Genomic DNA, 11,854 nt, shown 5'->3' with positions numbered 1-11,854 from the left:
AATGGCCTGTATATATCCTAAATATATGCTTCAATCATTGCATTGCATTGCTTTGTTTCCTCCTTCTGTTCTTTTAGCGGTTGCAATTGATTTCCCATTATGTGCCTGCACGGTTGTAGATACTGAGATTTATAGTGGTGAATAAGGCTGTCAAGCTACTAGCTCTCACCGGTTTCCAATCTGGCAGGTGGGAGCAAGTATCAAGTAAAGGAGTACATAAATAAGAAAGATAAAAGATGGTAATAAATGTGAAGAACCAAAAACAAATGATATGCTATAGATTGGGAGACAGGAAAATGTCTATTAAGAGGATACATCCCTTTAGCTGAGATGATGACAGTTATCCAGCCATGACAAGAGTAGAAAGAATCTCTTCCCAGGCAGAAACAATGGCTAATGTGAAAGCCCCAAAGCAAGAACAAATGTATCAAATTCTAAGGAGAGCAGATCAATGTGTTTGAATGGAGTGGGTGATGGAGACAAAACAAGATGAGTTTAGGAGACAGACAGAGTCAAATCATTTAAGATGTTGAAAGCCAGGGAAAGAATTCGTAGTTTGAATGTGATGGCAAACTACTAGAGTCTTCTTGAACTGTCTGTGAACACTGCATTATTGTTCATGGTAAGCATAAAGGCTGAGGGTCCATCTAGGGGGTCACTGTAGTGATATAGGTGAGAGAGAATGTTAATTAAACATAGAGTGTCACACAGTCTGTGAGAACAGTTTTGGTTTATATTTTTGAGGCAGAAGCACTTTCAGGCTGACTAGAGGTGGTTACAAAGGAAAGATAAGAATCTTTTATCATTTCTACTTAATAATTTGTTGGATGGGGACACTATATGTTGAGTTATAGATCATAGGAGGAGTATGTTTTGGGGATATGACCACCTCATTGACCAGTTCATTGGCTTATTCACATCATTAATAGAGGGATCTTGTGCCCTAAATTGTAGGTGATGGTCAAATACACAACACCTGAAACTGGACAGATGGGATGGTCTAGCTGCAGCAGTTTATTAGTCATAATACAGTCTGGGGGTGGGGTGGGGGTTGGGAGGACACTGCATGCCGTGAATGGCTACACAGATGCTGCATGAGGAGCTGAGCAAATCTTAGTTTTCTTCTGTAGAAAGGAAACAGTAGCTATATCTTGGGAGTTTGGGGAATTATATATAATTTGCAAGAAGGGGCTGTGGGAACAGGCTTTGCAGTAACTGGAAAGTGAGGTATCTCCTGATTCCTGCAGGAGGATCTAATTGGCTTGCTTAAATAATTTTGTGAATTGGCAAAGAAGTGAGATCTGTTGAGGACTTGGTAAAATGTGCAGCAGGTCTAGCTGATAGGGGAACTTTCCAGGTAGTGAGCCCTTTCCTTCTGTGTAGGGGCGTAGCTGGCAGGAGTAGGGTAACTCAATAAGGCTCAAAGTTGACAAGGTGACACTTGAAATTTTAGGCCATGTGTTGCAGGGTCAAAATCAGATTCCTTTTGGCTGTGTTATATATGAGTAGATCCTATCCTGGTAGGAATGTCAAGTTGTACGTATAACTCTGGAGCAGTGAGAAGTCAAACTATAGGCAAAGAATTAGGAGATAAGGATGTTCAAAGCCATGGGCCTAGATGGAAGAGTATGTGGAAGAAGGAAGAAGGGTTGAGCTTCCATATGTGTTTCAACCCTGAGAGTTGAAGCAGAGGAGAACAAGCATCAGGAAGGTTAGGAGGAGCAGCTGATGAGACAAAAAGACCACGAGGAGGTCATGTGTCATGGTATGAAAGAAGCATTCCAAGAAGGAAGTGATCATCTGTGACACATGCTGCTGAGTTGTCTGAAGAGAAGTAAGCACTGGATTTGCAACATGATGACCTTGACCAGGGAGGCTTTGAGGAGTGGTAGGAAAATTGGACATTTTTCATGTATCTTCATTTAAAGTTGGGTGAAACCAGTGGTATCTTCTGGCCCCTAGTTTTTGTTTTATGTTAATTAAATCATGGATAAAATTGTTCTATGGAATCTTAGGCAAACAGGTACAGTAGATAAGCATAGATTCTCCTTCTGTAAAGGGCTGAGTTATCTCTTTTTTGGAGCATTTCATATTAGTAGAGGGCTCTTGTGTTTCAACCCCACAGGCTGCCTTCTCTCACAATACACTTACTCATTGACTGTGCTGGAGACTTGCTGATTTTAGTTTCACAAACAAGACATGTTCCCAACTCAGAGCGTTTGTATATGCTTTTCTCTGGGTCTGAAAAAATAGTCTCCCATTTTGTTCATATAATCACAACATCAGTATCATCTTAGGTTACTTTTCAAATATCATATTCTCAGCAAAGTCTCCTGGTTTCATAAATTGGCTTACATTTCCCTGCTGTGCACTCTCGATTTTGATTTTCCCTTCATGACTCTTCAATGCATATCCATGTAATTATTTTGTATCTTCTCTCCTTGCCTTATTAAAAGTTCTATGAAGTCATGGTCTCTGTGTTTTTATTCTTCAGAATATTTCCAGTTCATGTCAAAAGTCAAGTGGGTCAAAATATTTATTTTGTTTTGTAAAAATGAAACAAGTACCTGAGGGTTTATTTATTTGTTTGTTTTTTGAGAGGGGTGGCAGATGGTTCATTAGTTCCATTTTTCTTCTTTCCTCCACCTCCTCCTTTGTGTAATGGTAAAAAATACTACTTTGGAATGTTTCTACCACTTGTTTTCACTTTTCCTTAATCACATTGCCCATTTATAATAGGATAAAATTTTTTGAAAATATATTCAAAGTATTAGTATTGATAAATTTATTAGTTTCTGTGCTCAACTTTTAAAAAATTTCATCTTTGAACCATAATATCTACTTAAAATAATAATTTAAAACTAACTACTCTAGTTTATATAAAGTTCCATAGAGAGAATCTATCCATCTATGTATTTTGTCAATGAGTTTGCATTGCATGTAGTTTCAGAATATTAATGAATAACAAACATGGGAAGATTCTGTTGTGAATGGAATAATGCCTCAGAGTTATTTTTCTGTTGTTTTATGGTCTTGAATGTTAGCACTGTATTCATCAGTAGGAAAGTTCCTGATAGAGGATATTTTGACATGAACTCATTTCCTTCACTGAACACAGGATCCCTACTTTAACTTTTACCCTTCCTCTGAACTTGATCTCTTTTCACTCCTGATTTTTGCATCTTTCTTCCTTCCACTCCAAATCCTTAATCTCTCCACTCGTACTCAACCCTCATCTTTTTCCTCATCTAATTCCTGACCTGAACTGTTAAGACTCAGACGTGGAATGATCACATCTGTTTTAACAACTGTATGAGAATAAAGTTGGAGATGTAATCAAAGTCTTACTGAAATAAAAATGACTGCATTAATGTTGTTGTATAAAATGTTATGTACCCAATAACTCCAATAGCTTGTACAAAAGTCTTTTTAAAAATCCACCAGTCTTTTTTATTGCTAACAATAATTCAGGAAATGTACTGCACACTGAGTTTGATCTGAAATGTTACAGACAGGAAAGACCTTGATCCTTTGTAACCAGGTTAATGTTCCTTTATATTACTTTGATGTATTACTAGGAGAATGTGGGAGGAAAGTAAGAAGAATCTAAGCTTTTCTTTTCTTTTTTTTAGTTCTTTATAGTTATACACATTAGGAAGGTTCATTTTGGCATATAACATAAGTTTCTTCTGTTTCAATCCTTAGTACTATCCTCTCCCCTTTTCTCCTCCCCCCAATCACTTTCTTTCTTTCTTTCTTTCTTTTTTAACTCTATTGGTCATTTCTTCATGTGAATCCAAATTGATATTATAGAAGGCAATTCACTTTTTCTGGTAGAAGAAACTTATTATTTTATCTTCTCAAACCTCAAGATAATTTGAGTGTTGCCTAATGGTGTATCATTAGCTTTCTTTACCCTTAACTTTGTAAGTAACAGCAGCTTGTGGAAAAATTGCGGATCATTTAGGCCCTCTAACTGTACTCTTGTACACTTTGTTCTCTATGTTTGTTTATTCTTCTCTTCAGAGAATTTCTATTTATTCTGCAGGATTCAGCTCAAACATAATATCTTCTGTGAAAATGATTCCCTATTCACCTCTCCTTTTCTTCTGATTCCTCCTGGTAAACAGAGATCCTCTTCCCAATCTGCTGTTGGCACCTTATACATATATTTTTGAATCATTTACTACATTATAATGAAATTACTTGTTCAAATGAAACTAGACTTAACTTGCCTTTTGGTGAATTTCAAGACAAATTCAACAAGGACAGGTGCACTATTAACTAGATAGTGTCTTAGTTATAGATAAGAATTGTTGTTCAAGGAAGTACTCATAAAGAAAACCAATAAAAGAAAATAAGTATATAATAATAACCCTTGTTCTTATTATTTGTTCATAAAATATTTTGAGTAATTATCTTTTCAAATGTGAAGACAATGTGCTCATTAGCTGATAGTCTGATGTTTTCTCCAGTTTATATGAACTGGTTTGGAATTAACTCTGATCTATTTTAAGTCTTAGGATAAGAACCAGGGAAGAAGTTAATTCATCAGGATCTCTAGGCCTCATAAAATGTTATAGCATCTAACTAGACAGTCTCTTCTCTGAAAATACTACCTGTTGGAAAATGTAATGTAATATTTGCATTCATTAAAATAATGATCAATTAAATGTATGATACCAAAAATGCATAATACTTTACGCAATTTATTTTTTCACATAAAGTCCAAAAATAGAATTCCTGCTCGTGGAAGATATAGTTCCTCTCCAAGTTCTGAATCAATGAACTGAGCTCTTTCTGCCTTGTGGTTTTTCACATTCAAAATATAGCTTCTAAAATTAGTGTGTTTTCCTGAATCAGAGTATGAGGGGAAAAACACCTGGAAAATGCACCTTGATTCCTGACTGAATTGCACTGACAAGACCTAGTCACATGGCACCACCTAAATGTAAAAGATCCAGAGAAATATAGATGCTGGATAGACAACTACATTTAAGCAACAGAGGAGCATAACTCTTTGGTGGAAACCTAGCCTTCTATTCCATCTGGCCACCAAATACCTCTGAGCATCATTTGCACCCAACACACAACATACCCTAAAATACCTCATTGTTGACATCCTCAAATAGCATCTAGTTACTTCATTCACCTCAAAGTTTGGGCTAACCAGCTTGTATGAAGTCCTTTTACCTATGCTTTTCAAGGAGCTACTCATGGTTCTGCAATCTGTGTTCCACATTGGCTAGCCATGTGTTACACGCTACATCATATAAAATGGTGGAGAAAAGAAAGTGTAAATGTAGTTACAAATTCACATTCAGAAAAAGGAAGATAGAGAAGCAGAAATCAGACTCTAGTCCATAGCAATGATGAAATTCCAGAGAATAAGGACTGTGTACACTTCCTTCCCGGCAGTGGTGTATCTCAGTGTCTTTTTTTAATGGCTATCATATCTAAAATCACATGTGTCATCATAAAGGTAAACCTGAAAAATGATATATAATTTGCTTCCCTTACTATTTTGGGGGGCAGTGGTACTGGGGATTGAACCCAGGGGTGCTTTACCACTGACTTATACTCCCCATCCTTTTATTATTTTTTATTTTGAGGACAGGGTCTCATTAAGTTGCTGAGAGTCTTATTAGGCTGTTAAGGCTTGTCTCAAACTTGTGACCCTCCTGCCTCAGTCTCCTGAGTCCCTGAGATTACAGACATACATCACCATACCCAGAGCTTCGTTTACTATTGATAATGGAAATTAAAGCATAAAATAGATTAAAATAGATAAAATATTAATGGTTCCATTCCCAGATTTCCAAGGAATCTCCATAATGCTTTCCAGATTGGCTGCACCAATTTGCAGTCCCACTAGCAATGTATGAGTGTACCCAGTGCCTCACTCATGCTAGGCAAACACTCTACCGCTGAACCATAATCCCAGCTTCCAAAATAATGATTTTTAAAAAGCTCAATAAAATCTAAGAGAATGCAGAGTGTTAAATGAAATTATGAAAATATTGCAGGATATGAATAAGAAATTAATTAAAAAGATAGAGACTTTGGAGCCAGATGTGTTGGTGCATGCCTGCAATCCCAGCGTCTCTGAAGGCTAAGGCAAGAGGATGTGAGTTCAAAGCAAGACTTAGCAACTTAGTGAGGCCCTAAGCACTCGGTGAGACTCTGTCTCTAAATAAAATATAAAAAAGGGCTGGGATGTGGCTCAGTGATTAAGTGCCCCTGGGTTCAATCCTGTACTGAGAGAGAGAGAGAGAGAGAGAGAGAGATCTTGAAAAAGAACCAAGTAAAAATCTTGGAAATTAAAAGTTTAATAAGTAAAATAAAAACTCATATAAAAGCCTCAACAAGACACTAGATCAAGCGGAATATTTAAGCTTAAAACAAGTTGGTTGAAATATTTTATTCAAATAAAAATAAAGAATAAATGAAAAGAATATACAAGTTCTCTGGGATTCCATTAAAATATCAAAAATCAGTCTCATCAGTGTATCTGAGGTAGGAGAGCTGTAGTCTGAAAGCATAGAAAACATAGTAAGTGAAATACTTGGGGGAAAATTTTCTAAAACTTAGAAAGACATGGATATCCAGATATGGGAGATATTTGAACCCCAAATAGGCATGACCAGGACTTGTTGTATTTAAATTGACATATTATATCTAAATTGACATATTATATTTAAATTGCCAAAAGTTCATGAAAAAGAAAGAATAGAGAATCTTCAGAAAAGAAGGAAAAGCCACATTTAAAGGCAAACTCATTAAGCTAGAAGCACATTTTTGAGCAGAAATTTTAAAGGTCAGAAGGGCATGGAATTATGTATTCAAGTCATATGAGAAGAAGAAGAGGCAGCCAAAACTACTAGTGTACCCAGCAAGGTCATGCTTCAGAATCAAATAAGAAATAAAGACCTTGAATGATGTGCATAAGGGAATTCATGACCAGCAGACCAGCATTTTACAAAAGGTGCATAAGGGAATTCTATACCCAGAAGAGGAAGAAAGATGAACGCAATCATTAGAGAGTGTGAAAGAACAAACCTCTGTGAGAGTAGACATGCAAATGACAAATAGGAAAGAACCAAGCATCATCATGAATACAGTAAAATCACAAACCTCTAAAATGGATAAAAGGGAAAGAAACAAACACAGAACATTCATAACAACAGAAGAAAGTCAACAAAATGACAGGAATAACTCTGAATGTAAACAGACTGGATGAATGGATTAAAAAAAATAAGACCAAACAATATGCTGCCCACAAGAAAGTCAATTCATCGCAAACAGGTGCACCAACCAAGAGTAAAAGAATGGAAAATGATAGCAAATAGAATCCAAAGGCAAAATAGCTATACTTACCTCTGTAAAAATAGATTTTAAGAAAATGAGTTAGAAGAGACAAAAAAGTCACACTGTTTTATAAAATAGGCATTTTATAAATACTTTATATATATAAAAAAACTTTAAAAAATATACATTAATTGGATATAGGGAGAGAGGTGTGCCAGTACAATAATAGTGGGGTGACTTCAATACCCCACTTTCACCAACAGAGATTATTCAGACAAAAAAATCAATGAATAAAAAACTTCAGTTAAATTACATTAGATATCAAATGGACTAAACAGGCAACAGAGTATTCAGCCCAATAGCTACAAAACACCTTCTTCCCATCAGCACATAGAATGACTATATTAAGCACAAAACAAGTCTTAACAAATTTTTAAAAATTGAAATAATTGCATCTCCTTGGATCATAATTCAGTGAAACTAGAAATCAGCAGCAAGAGAAACTGCAGAAATTATACAAATGCATGCAGACTAAACACTAGACTATTGAATGAACTGTGAATTACTGAAGAAATCAGAGAGGAAATTAAAAATTTCCTCGTGCAAAATGAAAATGGAAAAACATCATACCAGAAGAAACTAAGCATATATAACCAAAGCAACATGAAGAGGGAAGTTTATAATAGTGGGTACCTACATCAAGCAAGCAAGCAAGCAAGCAATACCAAATTAAAAAAAAAAAAAACTTAAAACAAACTACCTAATGATGCATCTAAAGGTCCTAGGGGGGAAAATGAATAAAATCATTCCTCAAATTAGTGGAAGAAAAGAAATAAAAAAATCAGAGCAGAAATAAATGAATTATAGTCAAAAAATAATAAAAAATAATCAATGAACCAGTTACTTTTCTGAAAGAATAAAGAAAATTGACAAACCTTTTGTTAAATTAACCAAAAGAAAGAGAGGATACAAAGAAACAAAACTAAGATTAAAAAAATAAACATTACAACAGATTCTGTTGAAATTCAAAGGATCATAAGGGAATACTGATTTGCCAATGAATTGGAAAATCTAGAAGAAATGGAGAAATTTTCAGAGACATATGAGCTACTAAAATTGAACCAAAAGAAACTGTCTTCAAGCTCAGATACTCTTTCTTCCTCTTGATCTAGTCTGTTGTTGAAGCTTTCAACTCTACTTTTTATTTGAAGTTTCCAAGATTTCTGTTTGATTCTCTTTTATTGCTAGAGTTCTTATGTCCTTTTGGATGTGTAACATTGCTTTGTATTTTCATATTTCTGATGCTCTTGTGTTGAGATGGGTGTACCTGGTAGATGCGGTGTCTCTACCACTTTTTCTCAATGGCCTTTCTAATAAGCAACTTTCACCTGAAGAGTGTCTTGGTATATGTACTTTTAGGCAAAGTTGGTTTCAGTCCTGGATTGACACGGTGATGTATCTCCTTATAGCTTACATGGCTATGATTAATGACTTTGTGCACAGAGCATAGCATGTGGAGTAGGAGGCCTGCTGTGTCTATGAGCCTTGTAAGAGTAGGGACACTACAGCAGACAGCAGTGTATAGGGGATGGTTACCATGTGGTTATTTCTACAATAGGGGTGACAGCCACTATCAAGTGTCAGGACTTTCTCTGTCACTTCCTGTTGATGATAGTTCTGCCAATCATCTCTGGCACTGGCAGCTCCAGCAGCAGTGAGGTGCCTGAAGCTCTTGTCTTCCAACTAGTCTGCAGGGAGGGACCAGACGCTGCCCAAGGACCAGCAGTGGTGGGAACCACAGCAACAGCTCTGTCCGTCTATGTCTTAGTCCTGACAGTAGTGCATTTGGTGTGGGATTGGGGCAGTTTTGGGAACTGCATGGGGGCAATGGCAGGAGGAGCTCTGATGATTTTCTTTGTTGGTAGCAGTGTACTTCAAGAGTGTGGGGGACTGTAGATGGCACATGGTGAAGCTTCTCTCAGTCCTCTTTGGCTGTGTTCACTTAGGAAAGGGCAATGCACAGAGCAGGGGCTTTTTCCACACCCCCACTCCTTCATGGGTAATGCATGTCCAGGGGTTAGGTGACAGGTAGAAGGGTGGAGGCTCAAGGCTCCCTCAGAAAGCTCCTGTAGGCAGAACAGAACAGCAGCAGCAGCAGCAGTAACCGTCATAATCCTTTCCCACTCTGTTAGTATTAGGCACTAGAGTGGGACGGGGAAGAGGGCTGATGGGAGCTGTGGGAGTGTCTACCCTTAGTCCCAGCACTGACAAGAGAGTCCATATGGTCTGGCCATGCTCTTGGTCCCAGAGAACAAGCACACTGATCTTCTGATTCTTGTGGGTGATGTCCTGAGTGACACGGATCCCCTACAGTGCAGAGTACCCCAAGGGCTTAGATCACAGTCACTCTGCTGGGCCACCTTTGGGTAACAAGGCAGCTGCATCCCAAGACAGTGCAGTAGAAAGTCTGTGGAGTCCTAGACGTGGGAATATACAGGGATTTCTGATTGCGAAAGCAGTTTAAACTCAGATAATAGCTCACTTGTTAAGATGGTTTCTGGTTGTAGCACCTTGGGTATTTATTGGGTGATCCTGTGGATCCTTTTTGAAAGCAAGGTCACTGTTCAGATTTAGGTTACTTATCTAAGTGGACTTAGATAAGTAACTTAAGCCTGTGAGAGCTGTGATCTTTCTAATTGCTAGGATTGCCAGCATCTGTGCTGGTAGAGTTTGCTGAGACTCTCTCTTTCACCCTTATCCTTGCAAAGGAGAGACTCTGCCTCCCCATCTATGGAGCCAGGGTGGCAGATGCCTGGGCATTTTTTTTCTCTTGCTGTGTTGGTGTTATAGGTTTCTAAATTTTACAAGTTCCAGTCTTCTCTTGCTGGTTTCTGGTGTTCTCTCATGGTTACTCACCTCAAAATGCAACTATACTCTCGTGCATAACAAATTTAAAAAATTAAAAAAAATTGCAGCTAAATACTTGTTACTTTGGTTCCTTGTGGAAGAGGAGGTGAGTGGTGGGTACTTCTATCCAGCCATCTTGTATCTCGGTTTTTGTCTTTAAATGGATAGCACATCTGACTTTTAAAACTATTTTTAAATGTTTTATTGAGGCAGTTGAACTTTCAGCTTTAGTAATTTCAACACAGACTTGTGTTTTTTATACCATCACACTGTCCTTTCAATTCTAGAGGGAAAAAAAATCTTTTGTCCCTCATGTTCTTAGTCTTGTATGGGTTTTCAGCCACATCTCTCTTTGCCATCCCCATTATTGGTATTGAAGATCCCTCCTTTGGAGTACTGCATAAAGGCCTTAAAAGCTGACACTACATAGGCCAAGAGTGGCATGGGACAGGTGGAACTAGGTGGGTGAGATGCAACAGGAAGTGTCCATGTGGACTGATGTGGAATTCCTATAGTGTAGCAGGGTCTGCTTTCATGAATGAGGAGAAAATGTCACAAATTTTTGCATTCTATTAGCCTGGATTACTAGTCCTAAGAAATAATATCTCGAATGAATGTTCCACAAGATGGCGGCGGCCAAGGCCGAGGCGCGAGGAGCGTGGTGTGTGCCTTGCCTAGTTTCACTTGATATTCTTCAGGAATATTGTAGAAAAGAAAAGCTCACATGTAAATTGATTGGAATCACCAAAAGGAATCTAAACAATTATGAGGTGGAATACTTGTGTGACTACAAGGTATTAAAGGATATGAAATATTATCTTGTAAAATGGAAAGGATGGCCAGATTCTACAAATACTTGGGAACCCTTACAAAATCTCAAGTGTCCGTTACTGCTTCAACAATTCTCTAATGACAGGCATAATTATTTATCTCAGGTAATCACAAGTGAAGAAGCTGAAAGACGGGGGCAATTATATGACAACAAAGGAATCACATATCTCTTTGATCTGGATTATGAATCTGATGAATTCACAGTGGATGCAGCCCGATATGGAAATGTGTCTCATTTTGTGAATCACAGTTGTGACCCAAATCTTCAGGTGTTCAATGTTTTCATCGATAACCTCGATACTCGTCTTCCCTGAACAGCATTATTTTCCACAAGAACCATAAATGCTGGAGAAGAGCTGACATTTGATTATCAAATGAAAGGTTCTGGAGATGTATCTTCAGATTCTATTGACCATAGCCCTGCCAAAAAAAGGATCAGAACTGTATGCAAATGTGGAGCTGTGACTTGCAGAGGTTACCTCAACTGAATTTTCAGGAAATAGAGCTGATGATAATTGTAGTCCCCCCACAATGTTACACTTTAAAAAAATAAGTATTTGGGACTCTTTCTTATTATCAGGATTATACTTATGTTAATTTACAATTCACGTTTCAAGACATTTGCCAAATATATTACTGTTGATTCTGAAGAGGACACAGGGTCACGTAACCAAATTTAAAGTATACATATTTGGTGGGTAGACATCAAACATGGAAGACAAACTATGGCTCAGCATGTGCATACTTATGAAGTCTGTGTGAACAGAGAAGTGCTCCCTTCACTGTTTGAAAAGTGTTAAAATGATAA

At 37.4% G+C, this 11,854-nt stretch overlaps 1 pseudogene; it reads left to right on the top strand.

Annotated features, from left to right (window-relative positions):
* Nucleotides 1-10,841: 10,841 nt before the first annotated feature.
* Nucleotides 10,842-11,534, top strand: LOC143406447 (histone-lysine N-methyltransferase SUV39H2 pseudogene; annotated as a pseudogene).
* The last annotated feature ends 320 nt before the right edge of the window (nucleotides 11,535-11,854 follow it).

The sequence above is a fragment of the Callospermophilus lateralis genome, chromosome 8 (genome assembly GCF_048772815.1).
Source record: "Callospermophilus lateralis isolate mCalLat2 chromosome 8, mCalLat2.hap1, whole genome shotgun sequence".
Taxonomy (NCBI): domain Eukaryota; kingdom Metazoa; phylum Chordata; class Mammalia; order Rodentia; family Sciuridae; genus Callospermophilus; species Callospermophilus lateralis.
This window is presented reverse-complemented; position numbering and strand designations above follow the sequence as displayed.